A 21,471-nucleotide genomic window follows, 5' to 3' on the forward strand; every position below is an offset into this window, starting at 1 on the left:
GCACTTTTGTACTCCCCTTGGGATGCCTTGAACAGCTGCAGTGTGCCTGGAGCCCATGGCTTCCTGGTTTTAAAAGTCCTAGGCCTAAGCCTAACAGTAACCCTAGGAAGGTAAATCAGCCGGGTATTAGGGTTCTTCCTAAGGGAAAAGCCGTGAAAGCAGCCATGTTGTGGCACTTCTGCACTCCCTTTGGGATGCCTTTGGCAGATGAAGTAAGCCTGGAACTCAGGGCTTCCTGGTTAAAGAAATCCAAGCCCTAGGCTGAACCCTAACCCTAACCCTAGGCAGATAAATCAGCTTAGGTATAGGGATGGTGCCAAGGAAAAAGCTGTGAAAGCTGCCATGTTGTAGCACTTTTGTACTCCCCTTGGGATGCCTTGAACAGCTGCAGTGTGCCTGGAGCCCAGGGCTTCCTAGTTTTAAAAATCCTAGCCCTAGGCCTAAGCCTAACAGTAACCCTGGGAAGGTAAATCAGCCTGGTGTTAGGCTTCTTGCCAAGGAAAAAGCCGTGAAAGCAGCCATGTTGTGGCACTTTTGCACTCCCTTTTGGATGCCTTTCACAGCTGCAGTGTGCCTGGAACTCAGGGCTTCCTGATTTTAAAAATCCTAGCCCTAGGCTGAACCCCAACCCTAAGACGAGAAAGGCAAATCAGCCAGGAATTAGGCATGTCCCCAAGGAAAAAGCTGTGGAGGCAGGCATGTTGTGGTACTTTTGCGCTCTTCTTGGCTAGTCCTTCGCAGCTGCTGTGTTCTTGGAACTCAGGGCTTTCTGGTAAATAGAGCCCTTACCCTAGGCGTAACTCAAACCTTAAGCCTAGGAAGGAAAATCAGCCTATGGTTCGGGATGGTCTCATGGAAATATCAGTGGTGGCAGCCAAGTTGCGTCACTTTTGCGCTCCCCTTGGGATGCCTTTCGCAGCTGCAGTGTGCCTGGAGCCCAGGGCTTCCTGGTTTTAAAAGTCCTAGGCCTAAGCCTAACAGTAACCCTAGGAAGGTAAATCAGCCGGGTATTAGGGTTCTTCCTAAGGGAAAAGCCGTGAAAGCAGCCATGTTGTGGCACTTCTGCACTCCCTTTGGGATGCCTTTGGCAGATGAAGTAAGCCTGGAACTCAGGGCTTCCTGGTTAAAGAAATCCAAGCCCTAGGCTGAAGCCTAACCCTAACCGTAGGCAGATAAATCAGCCTAGGTATAGGGATGGTGCCAAGGAAAAAGCTGTGAAAGCTGCCATGTTGTAGCACTTTTGTACTCCCCTTGGGATGCCTTGAACAGCTGCAGTGTGCCTGGAGCCCAGGGCTTCCTAGTTTTAAAAATCCTAGCCCTAGGCCTAAGCCTAACAGTAACCCTGGGAAGGTAAATCAGCCTGGTGTTAGGCTTCTTGCCAAGGAAAAAGCCGTGAAAGCAGCCCTGTTGTGGCACTTTTGCACTCCCTTTTGGATGCCTTTCACAGCTCCACTGTGCCTGGAACTCAGGGCTTCCTGATTTTAAAAATCCTAGCCCTAGGCCGAACCCCAACCCTAAGACGAGAAAGGCAAATCAGCCAGGAATTAGGCATGTCCCCAAGGAAAAAGCTGTGGAGGCAGACATGTTGTGGTACTTTTGCGCTCTTCTTGGCTAGTCCTTTGCAGCTGCTGTGTTCTTGGAACTCAGGGCTTTCTGGTTAATAGAGCCCTTACCCTAGGCGTAACTCAAACCTTAACCCTAGGAAGGAAAATCAACCTATGGTTCAGGATGGTCTCATGGAAATATCAGTGGTGGCAGCCAAGTTGCGTCACTTTTGCGCTCCCCTTGGGATGCCTTTCGCAGCTGCAGTGTGCCTGGAGCCCAGGGCTTCCTGGTTTTAAAAGTCCTAGGCCTAAGCCTAACAGTAACCCTAGGAAGGTAAATCAGCCGGGTATTAGGGTTCTTCCTAAGGGAAAAGCCGTGAAAGCAGCCATGTTGTGGCACTTCTGCACTCCCTTTGGGATGCCTTTGGCAGATGAAGTAAGCCTGGAACTCAGGGCTTCCTGGTTAAAGAAATCCAAGCCCTAGGCTGAAGCCTAACCCTAACCCTAGGCAGATAAATCAGCCTAGGTATAGGGATGGTGCCAAGGAAAAAGCTGTGAAAGCTGCCATGTTGTAGCACTTTTGTACTCCCCTTGGGATGCCTTGAACAGCTGCAGTGTGCCTGGAGCCCAGGGCTTCCTAGTTTTAAAAATCCTAGCCCTAGGCCTAAGCCTAACAGTAACCCTGGGAAGGTAAATCAGCCTGGTGTTAGGCTTCTTGCCAAGGAAAAAGCCGTGAAAGCAGCCATGTTGTGGCACTTTTGCACTCCCTTTTGGATGCCTTTCACAGCTCCAGTGTGCCTGGAACTCAGGGCTTCCTGCTTTTAAAAATCCTAGCCCTAGGCCGAACCCCAACCCTAAGACGAGAAAGGCAAATCAGCCAGGAATTAGGCATGTCCCCAAGGAAAAAGCTGTGGAGGCAGGCATGTTGTGCTACTTTTGCGCTCTTCTTGGCTAGTCCTTCGCAGCTGCTGTGTTCTTGGAACTCAGGGCTTTCTGGTTAATAGAGCCCTTACCCTAGGCGTAACTCAAACCTTAACCCTAGGAAGGAAAATCAACCTATGGTTCGGGATGGTCTCATGGAAATATCAGTGGTGGCAGCCAAGTTGCGTCACTTTTGCGCTCCCCTTGGGATGCCTTTCGCAGCTGCAGTGTGCCTGGAGCCCAGGGCTTCCTGGTTTTAAAAGTCCTAGGCCTAAGCCTAACAGTAACCCTAGGAAGGTAAATCAGCCGGGTATTAGGGTTCTTCCTAAGGGAAAAGCCGTGAAAGCAGCCATGTTGTGGCACTTCTGCACTCCCTTTGGGATGCCTTTGGCAGATGAAGTAAGCCTGGAACTCAGGGCTTCCTGGTTAAAGAAATCCAAGCCCTAGGCTGAACCCTAACCCTAACCCTAGGCAGATAAATCAGCCTAGGTATAGGGATGGTGCCAAGGAAAAAGCTGTGAAAGCTGCCATGTTTTGCACCTTTGTACTCCCCTTGGGATGCCTTGAACAGCTGCAGTGTGCCTGGAGCCCAGGGCTTCCTAGTTTTAAAAATCCTAGCCCTAGGCCTAAGCCTAACAGTAACCCTGGGAAGGTAAATCAGCCTGGTGTTAGGCTTCTTGTCAGGGAAAAAGCCGTGAAAGCAGCCATGTTGTGGCACTTTTGCACTCCCTTTTGGATGCCTTTCACAGCTCCAGTGTGCCTGGAATTCAGGGCTTCCTGATTTTAAAAATCCTAGCCCTAGGCCGAACCCCAACCCTAAGACGAGAAAGGCAAATCAGCCAGGAATTAGGCATGTCCCCAAGGAAAAAGCTGTGGAGGCAGGCATGTTGTGGTACTTTTGCGCTCTTCTTGGCTAGTCCTTCGCAGCTGCTGTGTTCTTGGAACTCAGGGCTTTCTGGTTAATAGAGCCCTTACCCTAGGCGTAACTCAAACCTTAACCCTAGGAAGGAAAATCAACCTATGGTTCGGGATGGTCTCATGGAAATATCAGTGGTGGCAGCCAAGTTGCGTCACTTTTGCGCTCCCCTTGGGATGCCTTTCGCAGCTGCAGTGTGCCTGGAGCCCAGGGCTTCCTGGTTTTAAAAGTCCTAGGCCTAAGCCTAACAGTAACCCTAGGAAGGTAAATCAGCCGGGTATTAGGGTTCTTCCTAAGGGAAAAGCCGTGAAAGCAGCCATGTTGTGGCACTTCTGCACTCCCTTTGGGATGCCTTTGGCAGATGAAGTAAGCCTGGAACTCAGGGCTTCCTGGTTAAAGAAATCCAAGCCCTAGGCTGAACCCTAACCCTAACCCTAGGCAGATAAATCAGCCTAGGTATAGGGATGGTGCCAAGGAAAAAGCTGTGAAAGCTGCCATGTTGTTGCACCTTTGTACTCCCCTTGGGATGCCTTGAACAGCTGCCGTGTGCCTGGAGCCCAGGGCTTCCTAGTTTTAAAAATCCTAGCCCTAGGCCTAAGCCTAACAGTAACCCTGGGAAGGTAAATCAGCCTGGTGTTAGGCTTCTTGTCAGGGAAAAAGCCGTGAAAGCAGCCATGTTGTGGCACTTTTGCACTCCCTTTTGGATGCCTTTCACAGCTCCAGTGTGCCTGGAATTCAGGGCTTCCTGATTTTAAAAATCCTAGCCCTAGGCCGAACCCCAACCCTAAGACGAGAAAGGCAAATCAGCCAGGAATTAGGCATGTCCCCAAGGAAAAAGCTGTGGAGGCAGGCATGTTGTGCTACTTTTGCGCTCTTCTTGGCTAGTCCTTCGCAGCTGCTGTGTTCTTGGAACTCAGGGCTTTCTGGTTAATAGAGCCCTTACCCTAGGCGTAACTCAAACCTTAACCCTAGGAAGGAAAATCAGCCTATGGTTCGGGATGGTCTCATGGAAATATCAGTGGTGGCAGCCAAGTTGCGTCACTTTTGCGCTCCCCTTGGGATGCCTTTCGCAGCTGCAGTGTGCCTGGAGCCCAGGGCTTCCTGGTTTTAAAAGTCCTAGGCCTAAGCCTAACAGTAACCCTAGGAAGGTAAATCAGCCGGGTATTAGGGTTCTTCCTAAGGGAAAAGCCGTGAAAGCAGCCATGTTGTGGCACTTCTGCACTCCCTTTGGGATGCCTTTGGCAGATGAAGTAAGCCTGGAACTCAGGGCTTCCTGGTTAAAGAAATCCAAGCCCTAGGCTGAACCCTAACCCTAACCCTAGGCAGATAAATCAGCCTAGGTATAGGGATGGTGCCAAGGAAAAAGCTGTGAAAGCTGCCATGTTGTAGCACTTTTGTACTCCCCTTGGGATGCCTTTCGCAGCTGCAGTGTGCCTGGAGCCCAGGGCTTCCTGGTTTTAAAAGTCCTAGGCCTAAGCCTAACAGTAACCCTAGGAAGGTAAATCAGCCGGGTATTAGGGTTCTTCCTAAGGGAAAAGCCGTGAAAGCAGCCATGTTGTGGCACTTCTGCACTCCCTTTGGGATGCCTTTGGCAGATGAAGTAAGCCTGGAACTCAGGGCTTCCTGGTTAAAGAAATCCAAGCCCTAGGCTGAACCCTAACCCTAACCCTAGGCAGATAAATCAGCCTAGGTATAGGGATGGTGCCAAGGAAAAAGCTGTGAAAGCTGCCATGTTGTAGCACTTTTGTACTCCCCTTGGGATGCCTTTCGCAGCTGCAGTGTGCCTGGAGCCCAGGGCTTCCTGGTTTTAAAAGTCCTAGGCCTAAGCCTAACAGTAACCCTAGGAAGGTAAATCAGCCGGGTATTAGGGTTCTTCCTAAGGGAAAAGCCGTGAAAGCAGCCATGTTGTGGCACTTCTGCACTCCCTTTGGGATGCCTTTGGCAGATGAAATAAGCCTGGAACTCAGGGCTTCCTGGTTAAAGAAATCCAAGCCCTAGGCTGAACCCTAACCCTAACCGTAGGCAGATAAATCAGCCTAGGTATAGGGATGGTGCCAAGGAAAAAGCTGTGAAAGCTGCCATGTTGTAGCACTTTTGTACTCCCCTTGGGATGCCTTGAACAGCTGCAGTGTGCCTGGAGCCCAGGGCTTCCTAGTTTTAAAAATCCTAGCCCTAGGCCTAAGCCTAACAGTAACCCTGGGAAGGTAAATCAGCCTGGTGTTAGGCTTCTTGCCAAGGAAAAAGCCGTGAAAGCAGCCATGTTGTGGCACTTTTGCACTCCCTTTTGGATGCCTTTCACAGCTCCAGTGTGCCTGGAACTCAGGGCTTCCTGATTTTAAAAATCCTAGCCCTAGGCCGAACCCCAACCCTAAGACGAGAAAGGCAAATCAGCCAGGAATTAGGCATGTCCCCAAGGAAAAAGCTGTGGAGGCAGACATGTTGTGGTACTTTTGCGCTCTTCTTGGCTAGTCCTTTGCAGCTGCTGTGTTCTTGGAACTCAGGGCTTTCTGGTTAATAGAGCCCTTACCCTAGGCGTAACTCAAACCTTAACCCTAGGAAGGAAAATCAACTTATGGTTCAGGATGGTCTCATGGAAATATCAGTGGTGGCAGCCAAGTTGCGTCACTTTTGCGCTCCCCTTGGGATGCCTTTCGCAGCTGCAGTGTGCCTGGAGCCCAGGGCTTCCTGGTTTTAAAAGTCCTAGGCCTAAGCCTAACAGTAACCCTAGGAAGGTAAATCAGCCGGGTATTAGGGTTCTTCCTAAGGGAAAAGCCGTGAAAGCAGCCATGTTGTGGCACTTCTGCACTCCCTTTGGGATGCCTTTGGCAGATGAAGTAAGCCTGGAACTCAGGGCTTCCTGGTTAAAGAAATCCAAGCCCTAGGCTGAAGCCTAACCCTAACCCTAGGCAGATAAATCAGCCTAGGTATAGGGATGGTGCCAAGGAAAAAGCTGTGAAAGCTGCCATGTTGTAGCACTTTTGTACTCCCCTTGGGATGCCTTGAACAGCTGCAGTGTGCCTGGAGCCCAGGGCTTCCTAGTTTTAAAAATCCTAGCCCTAGGCCTAAGCCTAACAGTAACCCTGGGAAGGTAAATCAGCCTGGTGTTAGGCTTCTTGCCAAGGAAAAAGCCGTGAAAGCAGCCATGTTGTGGCACTTTTGCACTCCCTTTTGGATGCCTTTCACAGCTGCAGTGTGCCTGGAACTCAGGGCTTCCTGATTTTAAAAATCCTAGCCCTAGGCCGAACCCCAACCCTAAGACGAGAAAGGCAAATCAGCCAGGAATTAGGCATGTCCCCAAGGAAAAAGCTGTGGAGGCAGGCATGTTGTGCTACTTTTGCGCTCTTCTTGGCTAGTCCTTCGCAGCTGCTGTGTTCTTGGAACTCAGGGCTTTCTGGTTAATAGAGCCCTTACCCTAGGCGTAACTCAAACCTTAACCCTAGGAAGGAAAATCAACCTATGGTTCGGGATGGTCTCATGGAAATATCAGTGGTGGCAGCCAAGTTGCGTCACTTTTGCGCTCCCCTTGGGATGCCTTTCGCAGCTGCAGTGTGCCTGGAGCCCAGGGCTTCCTGGTTTTAAAAGTCCTAGGCCTAAGCCTAACAGTAACCCTAGGAAGGTAAATCAGCCGGGTATTAGGGTTCTTCCTAAGGGAAAAGCCGTGAAAGCAGCCATGTTGTGGCACTTCTGCACTCCCTTTGGGATGCCTTTGGCAGATGAAGTAAGCCTGGAACTCAGGGCTTCCTGGTTAAAGAAATCCAAGCCCTAGGCTGAACCCTAACCCTAACCCTAGGCAGATAAATCAGCCTAGGTATAGGGATGGTGCCAAGGAAAAAGCTGTGAAAGCTGCCATGTTGTTGCACTTTTGTACTCCCCTTGGGATGCCTTGAACAGCTGCAGTGTGCCTGGAGCCCAGGGCTTCCTAGTTTTAAAAATCCTAGCCCTAGGCCTAAGCCTAACAGTAACCCTGGGAAGGTAAATCAGCCTGGTGTTAGGCTTCTTGCCAAGGAAAAAGCCGTGAAAGCAGCCATGTTGTGGCACTTTTGCACTCCCTTTTGGATGCCTTTCACAGCTGCAGTGTGCCTGGAACTCAGGGCTTCCTGATTTTAAAAATCCTAGCCCTAGGCCGAACCCCAACCCTAAGACGAGAAAGGCAAATCAGCCAGGAATTAGGCATGTCCCCAAGGAAAAAGCTGTGGAGGCAGGCATGTTGTGGTACTTTTGTGCTCTTCTTGGCTAGTCCTTCGCAGCTGCTGTGTTCTTGGAACTCAGGGCTTTCTGGTTAATAGAGCCCTTACCCTAGGCGTAACTCAAACCTTAACCCTAGGAAGGAAAATCAACCTATGGTTCGGGATGGTCTCATGGAAATATCAGTGGTGGCAGCCAAGTTGCGTCACTTTTGCGCTCCCCTTGGGATGCCTTTCGCAGCTGCAGTGTGCCTGGAGCCCAGGGCTTCCTGGTTTTAAAAGTCCTAGGCCTAAGCCTAACAGTAACCCTAGGAAGGTAAATCAGCCGGGTATTAGGGTTCTTCCTAAGGGAAAAGCCGTGAAAGCAGCCATGTTGTGGCACTTCTGCACTCCCTTTGGGATGCCTTTGGCAGATGAAGTAAGCCTGGAACTCAGGGCTTCCTGGTTAAAGAAATCCAAGCCCTAGGCTGAAGCCTAGCCCTAACCCTAGGCAGATAAATCAGCCTAGGTATAGGGATGGTGCCAAGGAAAAAGCTGTGAAAGCAGCCATGTTGTTGCACTTTTGTACTCCCCTTGGGATGCCTTGAACAGCTGCAGTGTGCCTGGAGCCCAGGGCTTCCTAGTTTTAAAAATCCTAGCCCTAGGCCTAAGCCTAACAGTAACCCTGGGAAGGTAAATCAGCCTGGTGTTAGGCTTCTTGCCAAGGAAAAAGCCGTGAAAGCAGCCATGTTGTGGCACTTTTGCACTCCCTTTTGGATGCCTTTCACAGCTCCACTGTGCCTGGAACTCAGGGCTTCCTGATTTTAAAAATCCTAGCCCTAGGCCGAACCCCAACCCTAAGACGAGAAAGGCAAATCAGCCAGGAATTAGGCATGTCCCCAAGGAAAAAGCTGTGGAGGCAGACATGTTGTGGTACTTTTGCGCTCTTCTTGGCTAGTCCTTCGTAGCTGCTGTGTTCTTGGAACTCAGGGCTTTCTGGTTAATAGAGCCCTTACCCTAGGCGTAACTCAAACCTTAACCCTAGGAAGGAAAATCAGCCTATGGTTCGGGATGGTCTCATGGAAATATCAGTGGTGGCAGCCAAGTTGCGTCACTTTTGCGCTCCCCTTGGGATGCCTTTCGCAGCTGCAGTGTGCCTGGAGCCCAGGGCTTCCTGGTTTTAATAGTCCTAGACCTAAGCCTAACAGTAACCCTAGGAAGGTAAATCAGCCGGGTATTAGGGTTCTTCCTAAGGGAAAAGCCGTGAAAGCAGTCATGTTGTGGCACTTCTGCACTCCCTTTGGGATGCCTTTGGCAGATGAAGTAAGCCTGGAACTCAGGGCTTCCTGGTTAAAAAACTCCAAGCCCTAGGCTGAACCCTAACCCTAACCGTAGGCAGATAAATCAGCCTAGGTATAGGGATGGTGCCAAGGAAAAAGCTGTGAAAGCTGCCATGTTGTAGCACTTTTGTACTCCCCTTGGGATGCCTTGAACAGCTGCAGTGTGTCTGGAGCCCAGGGCTTCCTAGTTTTAAAAATCCTAGCCCTAGGCCTAAGCCTAACAGTAACCCTGGGAAGGTAAATCAGCCTGGTGTTAGGCTTCTTGCCAAGGAAAAAGCCGTGAAAGCAGCCATGTTGTGGCACTTTTGCACTCCCTTTTGGATGCCTTTCACAGCTGCAGTGTGCCTGGAACTCAGGGCTTCCTGATTTTAAAAATCCTAGCCCTAGGCCGAACCCCAACCCTAAGACGAGAAAGGCAAATCAGCCAGGAATTAGGCATGTCCCCAAGGAAAAAGCTGTGGAGGCAGACATGTTGTGGTACTTTTGCGCTCTTCTTGGCTAGTCCTTCGCAGCTGCTGTGTTCTTGGAACTCAGGGCTTTCTGGTTAATAGAGCCCTTACCCTAGGCGTAACTCAAACCTTAACCCTAGGAAGGAAAATCAGCCTATGGTTCGGGATGGTCTCATGGAAATATCAGTGGTGGCAGCCAAGTTGCGTCACTTTTGCGCTCCCCTTGGGATGCCTTGAACAGCTGCAGTGTGCCTGGAGCCCATGGCTTCCTGGTTTTAAAAGTCCTAGGCCTAAGCCTAACAGTAACCCTAGGAAGGTAAATCAGCCGGGTATTAGGGTTCTTCCCAAGGGAAAAGCCGTGAAAGCAGCCATGTTGTGGCACTTCTGCACTCCCTTTGGGATGCCTTTGGCAGATGAAGTAAGCCTGGAACTCAGGGCTTCCTGGTTAAAAAACTCCAAGCCCAAGGCTGAACCCTAACCCTAACCCTAGGCAGATAAATCAGCCTAGGTATAGGGATGGTGCCAAGGAAAAAGCTGTGAAAGCTGCCATGTTGTTGCACTTTTGTACTCCCCTTGGGATGCCTTGAACAGCTGCAGTGTGCCTGGAGCCCAGGGCTTCCTAGTTTTAAAAATCCTAGCCCTAGGCCTAAGCCTAACAGTAACCCTGGGAAGGTAAATCAGCCTGGTGTTAGGCTTCTTGCCAAGGAAAAAGCCGTGAAAGCAGCCATGTTGTGGCACTTTTGCACTCCCTTTTGGATGCCTTTCACAGCTCCAGTGTGCCTGGAACTCAGGGCTTCCTGATTTTAAAAATCCTAGCCCTAGGCCGAACCCCAACCCTAAGACGAGAAAGGCAAATCAGCCAGGAATTAGGCATGTCCCCAAGGAAAAACCTGTGGAGGCAGGCATGTTGTGGTACTTTTGCGCTCTTCTTGGCTAGTCCTTCGCAGCTGCTGTGTTCTTGGAACTCAGGGCTTTCTGGTTAATAGAGCCCTTACCCTAGGCCTAACTCAAACCTTAACCCTAGGAAGGAAAATCAGCCTATGGTTCGGGATGGTCTCATGGAAATATCAGTGGTGGCAGCCAAGTTGCGTCACTTTTGCGCTCCCCTTGGGATGCCTTTCGCAGCTGCAGTGTGCCTGGAGCCCAGGGCTTCCTGGTTTTAAAAGTCCTAGGCCTAAGCCTAACAGTAACCCTAGGAAGGTAAATCAGCCGGGTATTAGGGTTCTTCCTAAGGGAAAAGCCGTGAAAGCAGCCATGTTGTGGCACTTCTGCACTCCCTTTGGGATGCCTTTGGCAGATGAAGTAAGCCTGGAACTCAGGGCTTCCTGGTTAAAAAACTCCAAGCCCTAGGCTGAACCCTAACCCTAACCCTAGGCAGATAAATCAGCCTAGGTATAGGGATGGTGCCAAGGAAAAAGCTGTGAAAGCTGCCATGTTGTTGCACTTTTGTACTCCCCTTGGGATGCCTTGAACAGCTGCAGTGTGCCTGGAGCCCAGGGCTTCCTAGTTTTAAAAATCCTAGCCCTAGGCCTAAGCCTAACAGTAACCCTGGGAAGGGAAATCAGCCTGGTGTTAGGCTTCTTGCCAAGGAAAAAGCCGTGAAAGCAGCCATGTTGTGGCACTTTTGCACTCCCTTTTGGATGCCTTTCACAGCTCCAGTGTGCCTGGAACTCAGGGCTTCCTGATTTTAAAAATCCTAGCCCTAGGCCGAACCCCAACCCTAAGACGAGAAAGGCAAATCAGCCAGGAATTAGGCATGTCCCCAAGGAAAAACCTGTGGAGGCAGGCATGTTGTGGTACTTTTGCGCTCTTCTTGGCTAGTCCTTCGCAGCTGCTGTGTTCTTGGAACTCAGGGCTTTCTGGTTAATAGAGCCCTTACCCTAGGCCTAACTCAAACCTTAACCCTAGGAAGGAAAATCAGCCTATGGTTCGGGATGGTCTCATGGAAATATCAGTGGTGGCAGCCAAGTTGCGTCACTTTTGCGCTCCCCTTGGGATGCCTTTCGCAGCTGCAGTGTGCCTGGAGCCCAGGGCTTCCTGGTTTTAAAAGTCCTAGGCCTAAGCCTAACAGTAACCCTAGGAAGGTAAATCAGCCGGGTATTAGGGTTCTTCCTAAGGGAAAAGCCGTGAAAGCAGCCATGTTGTGGCACTTCTGCACTCCCTTTGGGATGCCTTTGGCAGATGAAGTAAGCCTGGAACTCAGGGCTTCCTGGTTAAAAAACTCCAAGCCCTAGGCTGAACCCTAACCCTAACCGTAGGCAGATAAATCAGCCTAGGTATAGGGATGGTGCCAAGGAAAAAGCTGTGAAAGCTGCCATGTTGTAGCACTTTTGTACTCCCCTTGGGATGCCTTGAACAGCTGCAGTGTGTCTGGAGCCCAGGGCTTCCTAGTTTTAAAAATCCTAGCCCTAGGCCTAAGCCTAACAGTAACCCTGGGAAGGTAAATCAGCCTGGTGTTAGGCTTCTTGCCAAGGAAAAAGCCGTGAAAGCAGCCATGTTGTGGCACTTTTGCACTCCCTTTTGGATGCCTTTCACAGCTCCACTGTGCCTGGAACTCAGGGCTTCCTGATTTTAAAAATCCTAGCCCTAGGCCGAACCCCAACCCTAAGACGAGAAAGGCAAATCAGCCAGGAATTAGGCATGTCCCCAAGGAAAAAGCTGTGGAGGCAGGCATGTTGTGGTACTTTTGCGCTCTTCTTGGCTAGTCCTTCGCAGCTGCTGTGTTCTTGGAACTCAGGGCTTTCTGGTTAATAGAGCCCTTACCCTAGGCGTAACTCAAACCTTAAGCCTAGGAAGGAAAATCAGCCTATGGTTCGGGATGGTCTCATGGAAATATCAGTGGTGGCAGCCAAGTTGCGTCACTTTTGTGCTCCCCTTGGGATGCCTTTCGCAGCTGCAGTGTGCCTGGAGCCCAGGGCTTCCTGGTTTTAAAAGTCCTAGGCCTAAGCCTAACAGTAACCCTAGGAAGGTAAATCAGCCGGGTATTAGGGTTCTTCCTAAGGGAAAAGCCGTGAAAGCAGCCATGTTGTGGCACTTCTGCACTCCCTTTGGGATGCCTTTGGCAGATGAAGTAAGCCTGGAACTCAGGGCTTCCTGGTTAAAGAAATCCAAGCCCTAGGCTGAAGCCTAACCCTAACCGTAGGCAGATAAATCAGCCTAGGTATAGGGATGGTGCCAAGGAAAAAGCTGTGAAAGCTGCCATGTTGTAGCACTTTTGTACTCCCCTTGGGATGCCTTGAACAGCTGCAGTGTGCCTGGAGCCCAGGGCTTCCTAGTTTTAAAAATCCTAGCCCTAGGCCTAAGCCTAACAGTAACCCTGGGAAGGTAAATCAGCCTGGTGTTAGGCTTCTTGCCAAGGAAAAAGCCGTGAAAGCAGCCATGTTGTGGCACTTTTGCACTCCCTTTTGGATGCCTTTCACAGCTGCAGTGTGCCTGGAACTCAGGGCTTCCTGATTTTAAAAATCCTAGCCCTAGGCCGAACCCCAACCCTAAGACGAGAAAGGCAAATCAGCCAGGAATTAGGCATGTCCCCAAGGAAAAAGCTGTGGAGGCAGGCATGTTGTGCTACTTTTGCGCTCTTCTTGGCTAGTCCTTCGCAGCTGCTGTGTTCTTGGAACTCAGGGCTTTCTGGTTAATAGAGCCCTTACCCTAGGCGTAACTCAAACCTTAAGCCTAGGAAGGAAAATCAGCCTATGGTTCGGGATGGTCTCATGGAAATATCAGTGGTGGCAGCCAAGTTGCGTCACTTTTGCGCTCCCCTTGGGATGCCTTTCGCAGCTGCAGTGTGCCTGGAGCCCAGGGCTTCCTGGTTTTAAATGTCCTAGGCCTAAGCCTAACAGTAACCATGTGAAGGTAAATCAGCCTGGTGTTAGGCTTCTTGCCAAGGAAAAAGCCGTGAAAGCAGCCATGTTGTGGCACTTTTGCACTCACTTTTGGATGCCTTTCACAGCTGCAGTGTGCCTGGAACTCAGGGCTTCCTGATTTTAAAAATCCTAGCCCTAGGCCGAACCCCAACCCTAAGACGAGAAAGGCAAATCAGCCAGGAATTAGGCATGTCCCCAAGGAAAAAGCTGTGGAGGCAGACATGTTGTGGTACTTTTGCGCTCTTCTTGGCTAGTCCTTCGCAGCTGCTGTGTTCTTGGAACTCAGGGCTTTCTGGTTAATAGAGCCCTTACCCTAGGCGTAACTCAAACCTTAACCCTAGGAAGGAAAATCAGCCTATGATTCGGGATGGTCTCATGGAAATATCAGTGGTGGCAGCCAAGTTGCGTCACTTTTGCGCTCCCCTTGGGATGCCTTTCGCAGCTGCAGTGTGCCTGGAGCCCAGGGCTTCCTGGTTTTAAAAGTCCTAGGCCTAAGCCTAACAGTAACCCTAGGAAGGTAAATCAGCCGGGTATTAGGGTTCTTCCTAAGGGAAAAGCCGTGAAAGCAGCCATGTTGTGGCACTTCTGCACTCCCTTTGGGATGCCTTTGGCAGATGAAGTAAGCCTGGAACTCAGGGCTTCCTGGTTAAAGAAATCCAAGCCCTAGGCTGAACCCTAACCCTAACCCTAGGCAGATAAATCAGCCTAGGTATAGGGATGGTGCCAAGGAAAAAGCTGTGAAAGCTGCCATGTTGTAGCACTTTTGTACTCCCCTTGGGATGCCTTGAACAGCTGCAGTGTGCCTGGAGCCCAGGGCTTCCTAGTTTTAAAAATCCTAGCCCTAGGCCTAAGCCTAACAGTAACCCTGGGAAGGTAAATCAGCCTGGTGTTAGGCTTCTTGCCAAGGAAAAAGCCGTGAAAGCAGCCATGTTGTGGCACTTTTGCACTCCCTTTTGGATGCCTTTCACAGCTGCAGTGTGCCTGGAACTCAGGGCTTCCTGATTTTAAAAATCCTAGCCCTAGGCCGAACCCCAACCCTAAGACGAGAAAGGCAAATCAGCCAGGAATTAGGCATGTCCCCAAGGAAAAACTGTGGAGGCAGGCATGTTGTGGTACTTTTGCGCTCTTCTTGGCTAGTCCTTCGCAGCTGCTGTGTTCTTGGAACTCAGGGCTTTCTGGTTAATAGAGCCCTTACCCTAGGCGTAACTCAAACCTTAACCCTAGGAAGGAAAATCAGCCTATGGTTCGGGATGGTCTCATGGAAATATCAGTGGTGGCAGCCAAGTTGCGTCACTTTTGCGCTCCCCTTGGGATGCCTTTCGCAGCTGCAGTGTGCCTGGAGCCCAGGGCTTCCTGGTTTTAAAAGTCCTAGGCCTAAGCCTAACAGTAACCCTAGGAAGGTAAATCAGCCGGGTATTAGGGTTCTTCCTAAGGGAAAAGCCGTGAAAGCAGCCATGTTGTGGCACTTCTGCACTCCCTTTGGGATGCCTTTGGCAGATGAAGTAAGCCTGGAACTCAGGGCTTCCTGGTTAAAAAACTCCAAGCCCTAGGCTGAACCCTAACCCTAACCCTAGGCAGATAAATCAGCCTAGGTATAGGGATGGTGCCAAGGAAAAAGCTGTGAAAGCTGCCATGTTGTTGCACTTTTGTACTCCCCTTGGGATGCCTTGAACAGCTGCAGTGTGCCTGGAGCCCAGGGCTTCCTAGTTTTAAAAATCCTAGCCCTAGGCCTAAGCCTAACAGTAACCCTGGGAAGGTAAATCAGCCTGGTGTTAGGCTTCTTGCCAAGGAAAAAGCCGTGAAAGCAGCCATGTTGTGGCACTTTTGCACTCCCTTTTGGATGCCTTTCACAGCTGCAGTGTGCCTGGAACTCAGGGCTTCCTGATTTTAAAAATCCTAGCCCTAGGCCGAACCCCAACCCTAAGACGAGAAAGGCAAATCAGCCAGGAATTAGGCATGTCCCCAAGGAAAAAGCTGTGGAGGCAGGCATGTTGTGCTACTTTTGCGCTCTTCTTGGCTAGTCCTTCGCAGCTGCTGTGTTCTTGGAACTCAGGGCTTTCTGGTTAATAGAGCCCTTACCCTAGGCGTAACTCAAACCTTAACCCTAGGAAGGAAAATCAGCCTATGCTTCGGGATGGTCTCATGGAAATATCAGTGGTGGCAGCCAAGTTGCGTCACTTTTGCGCTCCCCTTGGGATGCCTTTCGCAGCTGCAGTGTGCCTGGAGCCCAGGGCTTCCTGGTTTTAAAAGTCCTAGGCCTAAGCCTAACAGTAACCCTAGGAAGGTAAATCAGCCGGGTATTAGGGTTCTTCCTAAGGGAAAAGCCGTGAAAGCAGCCATGTTGTGGCACTTCTGCACTCCCTTTGGGATGCCTTTGGCAGATGAAGTAAGCCTGGAACTCAGGGCTTCCTGGTTAAAGAAATCCAAGCCCTAGGCTGAACCCTAACCCTAACCCTAGGCAGATAAATCAGCCTAGGTATAGGGATGGTGCCAAGGAAAAAGCTGTGAAAGCTGCCATGTTGTAGCACTTTTGTACTCCCCTTGGGATGCCTTGAACAGCAGCAGTGTGCCTGGAGCCCAGGGCTTCCTAGTTTTAAAAATCCTAGCCCTAGGCCTAAGCCTAACAGTAACCCTGGGAAGGTAAATCAGCCTGGTGTTAGGCTTCTTGCCAAGGAAAAAGCCGTGAAAGCAGCCATGTTGTGGCACTTTTGCACTCCCTTTTGGATGCCTTTCACAGCTCCAGTGTGCCTGGAACTCAGGGCTTCCTGATTTTAAAAATCCTAGCCCTAGGCCGAACCCCAACCCTAAGACGAGAAAGGCAAATCAGCCAGGAATTAGGCATGTCCCCAAGGAAAAAGCTGTGGAGGCAGGCATGTTGTGGTACTTTTGCGCTCTTCTTGGCTAGTCCTTCGCAGCTGCTGTGTTCTTGGAACTCAGGGCTTTCTGGTTAATAGACCCTTACCCTAGGCGTAACTCAAACCTTAACCCTAGGAAGGAAAATCAGCCTATGTTTCGGGATGGTCTCATGGAAATATCAGTGGTGGCAGCCAAGTTGCGTCACTTTTGCGCTCCCCTTGGGATGCCTTTCGCAGCTGCAGTGTGCCTGGAGCCCAGGGCTTCCTGGTTTTAAAAGTCCTAGGCCTAAGCCTAACAGTAACCCTAGGAAGGTAAATCAGCCGGGTATTAGGGTTCTTCCTAAGGGAAAAGTCGTGAAAGCAGCCATGTTGTGGCACTTCTGCACTCCCTTTGGGATGCCTTTGGCAGATGAAGTAAGCCTGGAACTCAGGGCTTCCTGGTTAAAGAAATCCAAGCCCTAGGCTGAACCCTAACCCTAACCCTAGGCAGATAAATCAGCCTAGGTATAGGGATGGTGCCAAGGAAAAAGCTGTGAAAGCTGCCATGTTGTAGCACTTTTGTACTCCCCTTGGGATGCCTTGAACAGCTGCAGTGTGCCTGGAGCCCAGGGCTTCCTAGTTTTAAAAATCCTAGCCCTAGGCCTAAGCCTAACAGTAACCCTGGGAAGGTAAATCAGCCTGGTGTTAGGCTTCTTGCCAAGGAAAAAGCCGTGAAAGCAGCCATGTTGTGGCACTTTTGCACTCCCTTTTGGATGCCTTTCACAGCTGCAGTGTGCCTGGAACTCAGGGCTTCCTGATTTTAAAAATCCTAGCCCTAGGCCGAACCCCAACCCTAAGACGAGAAAGGCAAATCAGCCAGGAATTAGGCATGTCCCCAAGGAAAAAGCTGTGGAGGCAGGCATGTTGTGGTACTTTTGCGCTCTTCTTGGCTAGTCCTTCGCAGCTGCTGTGTTCTTGGAACTCAGGGCTTTCTGGTTAATAGAGCCCTTACCCTAGGCGTAACTCAAACCTTAACCCTAGGAAGGAAAATCAGCCTATGGTTCGGGATGGTCTCATGGAAATATCAGTGGTGGCAGCCAAGTTGCGTCACTTTTGCGCTCCCCTTGGGATGCCTTTCGCAGCTGCAGTGTGCCTGGAGCCCAGGGCTTCCTGGTTTTAAAAGTCCTAGGCCTAAGCCTAACAGTAACCCTAGGAAGGTAAATCAGCCGGGTATTAGGGTTCTTCCTAAGGGAAAAGCCGTGAAAGCAGCCATGTTGTGGCACTTCTGCACTCCCTTTGGGATGCCTTTGGCAGATGAAGTAAGCCTGGAACTCAGGGCTTCCTGGTTAAAGAAATCCAAGCCCTAGGCTGAAGCCTAGCCCTAACCCTAGGCAGATAAATCAGCCTAGGTATAGGGATGGTGCCAAGGAAAAAGCTGTGAAAGCAGCCATGTTGTTGCACTTTTGTACTCCCCTTGGGATGCCTTGAACAGCTGCAGTGTGCCTGGAGCCCAGGGCTTCCTAGTTTTAAAAATCCTAGCCCTAGGCCTAAGCCTAACAGTAACCCTGGGAAGGTAAATCAGCCTGGTGTTAGGCTTCTTGCCAAGGAAAAAGCCGTGAAAGCAGCCATGTTGTGGCACTTTTGCACTCCCTTTTGGATGCCTTTCACAGCTCCAGTGTGCCTGGAACTCAGGGCTTCCTGATTTTAAAAATCCTAGCCCTAGGCCGAACCCCAACCCTAAGACGAGAAAGGCAAATCAGCCAGGAATTAGGCATGTCCCCAAGGAAAAAGCTGTGGAGGCAGACATGTTGTGGTACTTTTGCGCTCTTCTTGGCTAGTCCTTCGTAGCTGCTGTGTTCTTGGAACTCAGGGCTTTCTGGTTAATAGAGCCCTTACCCTAGGCGTAACTCAAACCTTAACCCTAGGAAGGAAAATCAGCCTATGGTTCGGGATGGTCTCATGGAAATATCAGTGGTGGCAGCCAAGTTGCGTCACTTTTGCGCTCCCCTTGGGATGCCTTTCGCAGCTGCAGTGTGCCTGGAGCCCAGGGCTTCCTGGTTTTAATAGTCCTAGACCTAAGCCTAACAGTAACCCTAGGAAGGTAAATCAGCCGGGTATTAGGGTTCTTCCTAAGGGAAAAGCCGTGAAAGCAGTCATGTTGTGGCACTTCTGCACTCCCTTTGGGATGCCTTTGGCAGATGAAGTAAGCCTGGAACTCAGGGCTTCCTGGTTAAAAAACTCCAAGCCCTAGGCTGAACCCTAACCCTAACCGTAGGCAGATAAATCAGCCTAGGTATAGGGATGGTGCCAAGGAAAAAGCTGTGAAAGCTGCCATGTTGTAGCACTTTTGTACTCCCCTTGGGATGCCTTGAACAGCTGCAGTGTGTCTGGAGCCCAGGGCTTCCTAGTTTTAAAAATCCTAGCCCTAGGCCTAAGCCTAACAGTAACCCTGGGAAGGTAAATCAGCCTGGTGTTAGGCTTCTTGCCAAGGAAAAAGCCGTGAAAGCAGCCATGTTGTGGCACTTTTGCACTCCCTTTTGGATGCCTTTCACAGCTGCAGTGTGCCTGGAACTCAGGGCTTCCTGATTTTAAAAATCCTAGCCCTAGGCCGAACCCCAACCCTAAGACGAGAAAGGCAAATCAGCCAGGAATTAGGCATGTCCCCAAGGAAAAAGCTGTGGAGGCAGACATGTTGTGGTACTTTTGCGCTCTTCTTGGCTAGTCCTTCGCAGCTGCTGTGTTCTTGGAACTCAGGGCTTTCTGGTTAATAGAGCCCTTACCCTAGGCGTAACTCAAACCTTAACCCTAGGAAGGAAAATCAGCCTATGGTTCGGGATGGTCTCATGGAAATATCAGTGGTGGCAGCCAAGTTGCGTCACTTTTGCGCTCCCCTTGGGATGCCTTGAACAGCTGCAGTGTGCCTGGAGCCCATGGCTTCCTGGTTTTAAAAGTCCTAGGCCTAAGCCTAACAGTAACCCTAGGAAGGTAAATCAGCCGGGTATTAGGGTTCTTCCCAAGGGAAAAGCCGTGAAAGCAGCCATGTTGTGGCACTTCTGCACTCCCTTTGGGATGCCTTTGGCAGATGAAGTAAGCCTGTAACTCAGGGCTTCCTGGTTAAAAAACTCCAAGCCCAAGGCTGAACCCTAACCCTAACCCTAGGCAGATAAATCAGCCTAGGTATAGGGATGGTGCCAAGGAAAAAGCTGTGAAAGCTGCCATGTTGTTGCACTTTTGTACTCCCCTTGGGATGCCTTGAACAGCTGCAGTGTGCCTGGAGCCCAGGGCTTCCTAGTTTTAAAAATCCTAGCCCTAGGCCTAAGCCTAACAGTAACCCTGGGAAGGTAAATCATCCTGGTGTTAGGCTTCTTGCCAAGGAAAAAGCCGTGAAAGCAGCCATGTTGTGGCACTTTTGCACTCCCTTTTGGATGCCTTTCACAGCTGCAGTGTGCCTGGAACTCAGGGCTTCCTGATTTTAAAAATCCTAGCCCTAGGCCGAACCCCAACCCTAAGACGAGAAAGGCAAATCAGCCAGGAATTAGGCATGTCCCCAAGGAAAAACCTGTGGAGGCAGGCATGTTGTGGTACTTTTGCGCTCTTCTTGGCTAGTCCTTCGCAGCTGCTGTGTTCTTGGAACTCAGGGCTTTCTGGTTAATAGAGCCCTTACCCTAGGCCTAACTCAAACCTTAACCCTAGGAAGGAAAATCAGCCTATGGTTCGGGATGGTCTCATGGAAATATCAGTGGTGGCAGCCAAGTTGCGTCACTTTTGCGCTCCCCTTGGGATGCCTTTCGCAGCTGCAGTGTGCCTGGAGCCCAGGGCTTCCTGGTTTTAAAAGTCCTAGGCCTAAGCCTAACAGTAACCCTAGGAAGGTAAATCAGCCGGGTATTAGGGTTCTTCCTAAGGGAAAAGCCGTGAAAGCAGCCATGTTGTGGCACTTCTGCACTCCCTTTGGGATGCCTTTGGCAGATGAAGTAAGCCTGGAACTCAGGGCTTCCTGGTTAAAAAACTCCAAGCCCTAGGCTGAACCCTAACCCTAACCCTAGGCAGATAAATCAGCCTAGGTATAGGGATGGTGCCAAGGAAAAAGCTGTGAAAGCTGCCATGTTGTTGCACTTTTGTACTCCCCTTGGGATGCCTTGAACAGCTGCAGTGTGCCTGGAGCCCAGGGCTTCCTAGTTTTAAAAATCCTAGCCCTAGGCCTAAGCCTAACAGTAACCCTGGGAAGGTAAATCAGCCTGGTGTTAGGCTTCTTGCCAAGGAAAAAGCCGTGAAAGCAGCCATGTTGTGGCACTTTTGCACTCCCTTTTGGATGCCTTTCACAGCTCCAGTGTGCCTGGAACTCAGGGCTTCCTGATTTTAAAAATCCTAGCCCTAGGCCGAACCCCAACCCTAAGACGAGAAAGGCAAATCAGCCAGGAATTAGGCATGTCCCCAAGGAAAAACCTGTGGAGGCAGGCATGTTGTGGTACTTTTGCGCTCTTCTTGGCTAGTCCTTCGCAGCTGCTGTGTTCTTGGAACTCAGGGCTTTCTGGTTAATAGAGCCCTTACCCTAGGCCTAACTCAAACCTTAACCCTAGGAAGGAAAATCAGCCTATGGTTCGGGATGGTCTCATGGAAATATCAGTGGTGGCAGCCAAGTTGCGTCACTTTTGCGCTCCCCTTGGGATGCCTTTCGCAGCTGCAGTGTGCCTGGAGCCCAGGGCTTCCTGGTTTTAAAAGTCCTAGGCCTAAGCCTAACAGTAACCCTAGGAAGGTAAATCAGCCGGGTATTAGGGTTCTTCCTAAGGGAAAAGCCGTGAAAGCAGCCATGTTGTGGCACTTCTGCACTCCCTTTGGGATGCCTTTGGCAGATGAAGTAAGCCTGGAACTCAGGGCTTCCTGGTTAAAAAACTCCAAGCCCTAGGCTGAACCCTAACCCTAACCGTAGGCAGATAAATCAGCCTAGGTATAGGGATGGTGCCAAGGAAAAAGCTGTGAAAGCTGCCATGTTGTAGCACTTTTGTACTCCCCTTGGGATGCCTTGAACAGCTGCAGTGTGTCTGGAGCCCAGGGCTTCCTAGTTTTAAAAATCCTAGCCCTAGGCCTAAGCCTAACAGTAACCCTGGGAAGGTAAATCAGCCTGGTGTTAGGCTTCTTGCCAAGGAAAAAGCCGGGAAAGCAGCCATGTTGTGGCACTTTTGCACTCCCTTTTGGATGCCTTTCACAGCTCCACTGTGCCTGGAACTCAGGGCTTCCTGATTTTAAAAATCCTAGCCCTAGGCCGAACCCCAACCCTAAGACGAGAAAGGCAAATCAGCCAGGAATTAGGCATGTCCCCAAGGAAAAAGCTGTGGAGGCAGGCATGTTGTGGTACTTTTGCGCTCTTCTTGGCTAGTCCTTCGCAGCTGCTGTGTTCTTGGAACTCAGGGCTTTCTGGTTAATAGAGCCCTTACCCTAGGCGT

The sequence above is a fragment of the Ammospiza caudacuta genome, chromosome 34, assembly GCF_027887145.1.
Source record: "Ammospiza caudacuta isolate bAmmCau1 chromosome 34, bAmmCau1.pri, whole genome shotgun sequence".
NCBI classification, from domain to species: domain Eukaryota; kingdom Metazoa; phylum Chordata; class Aves; order Passeriformes; family Passerellidae; genus Ammospiza; species Ammospiza caudacuta.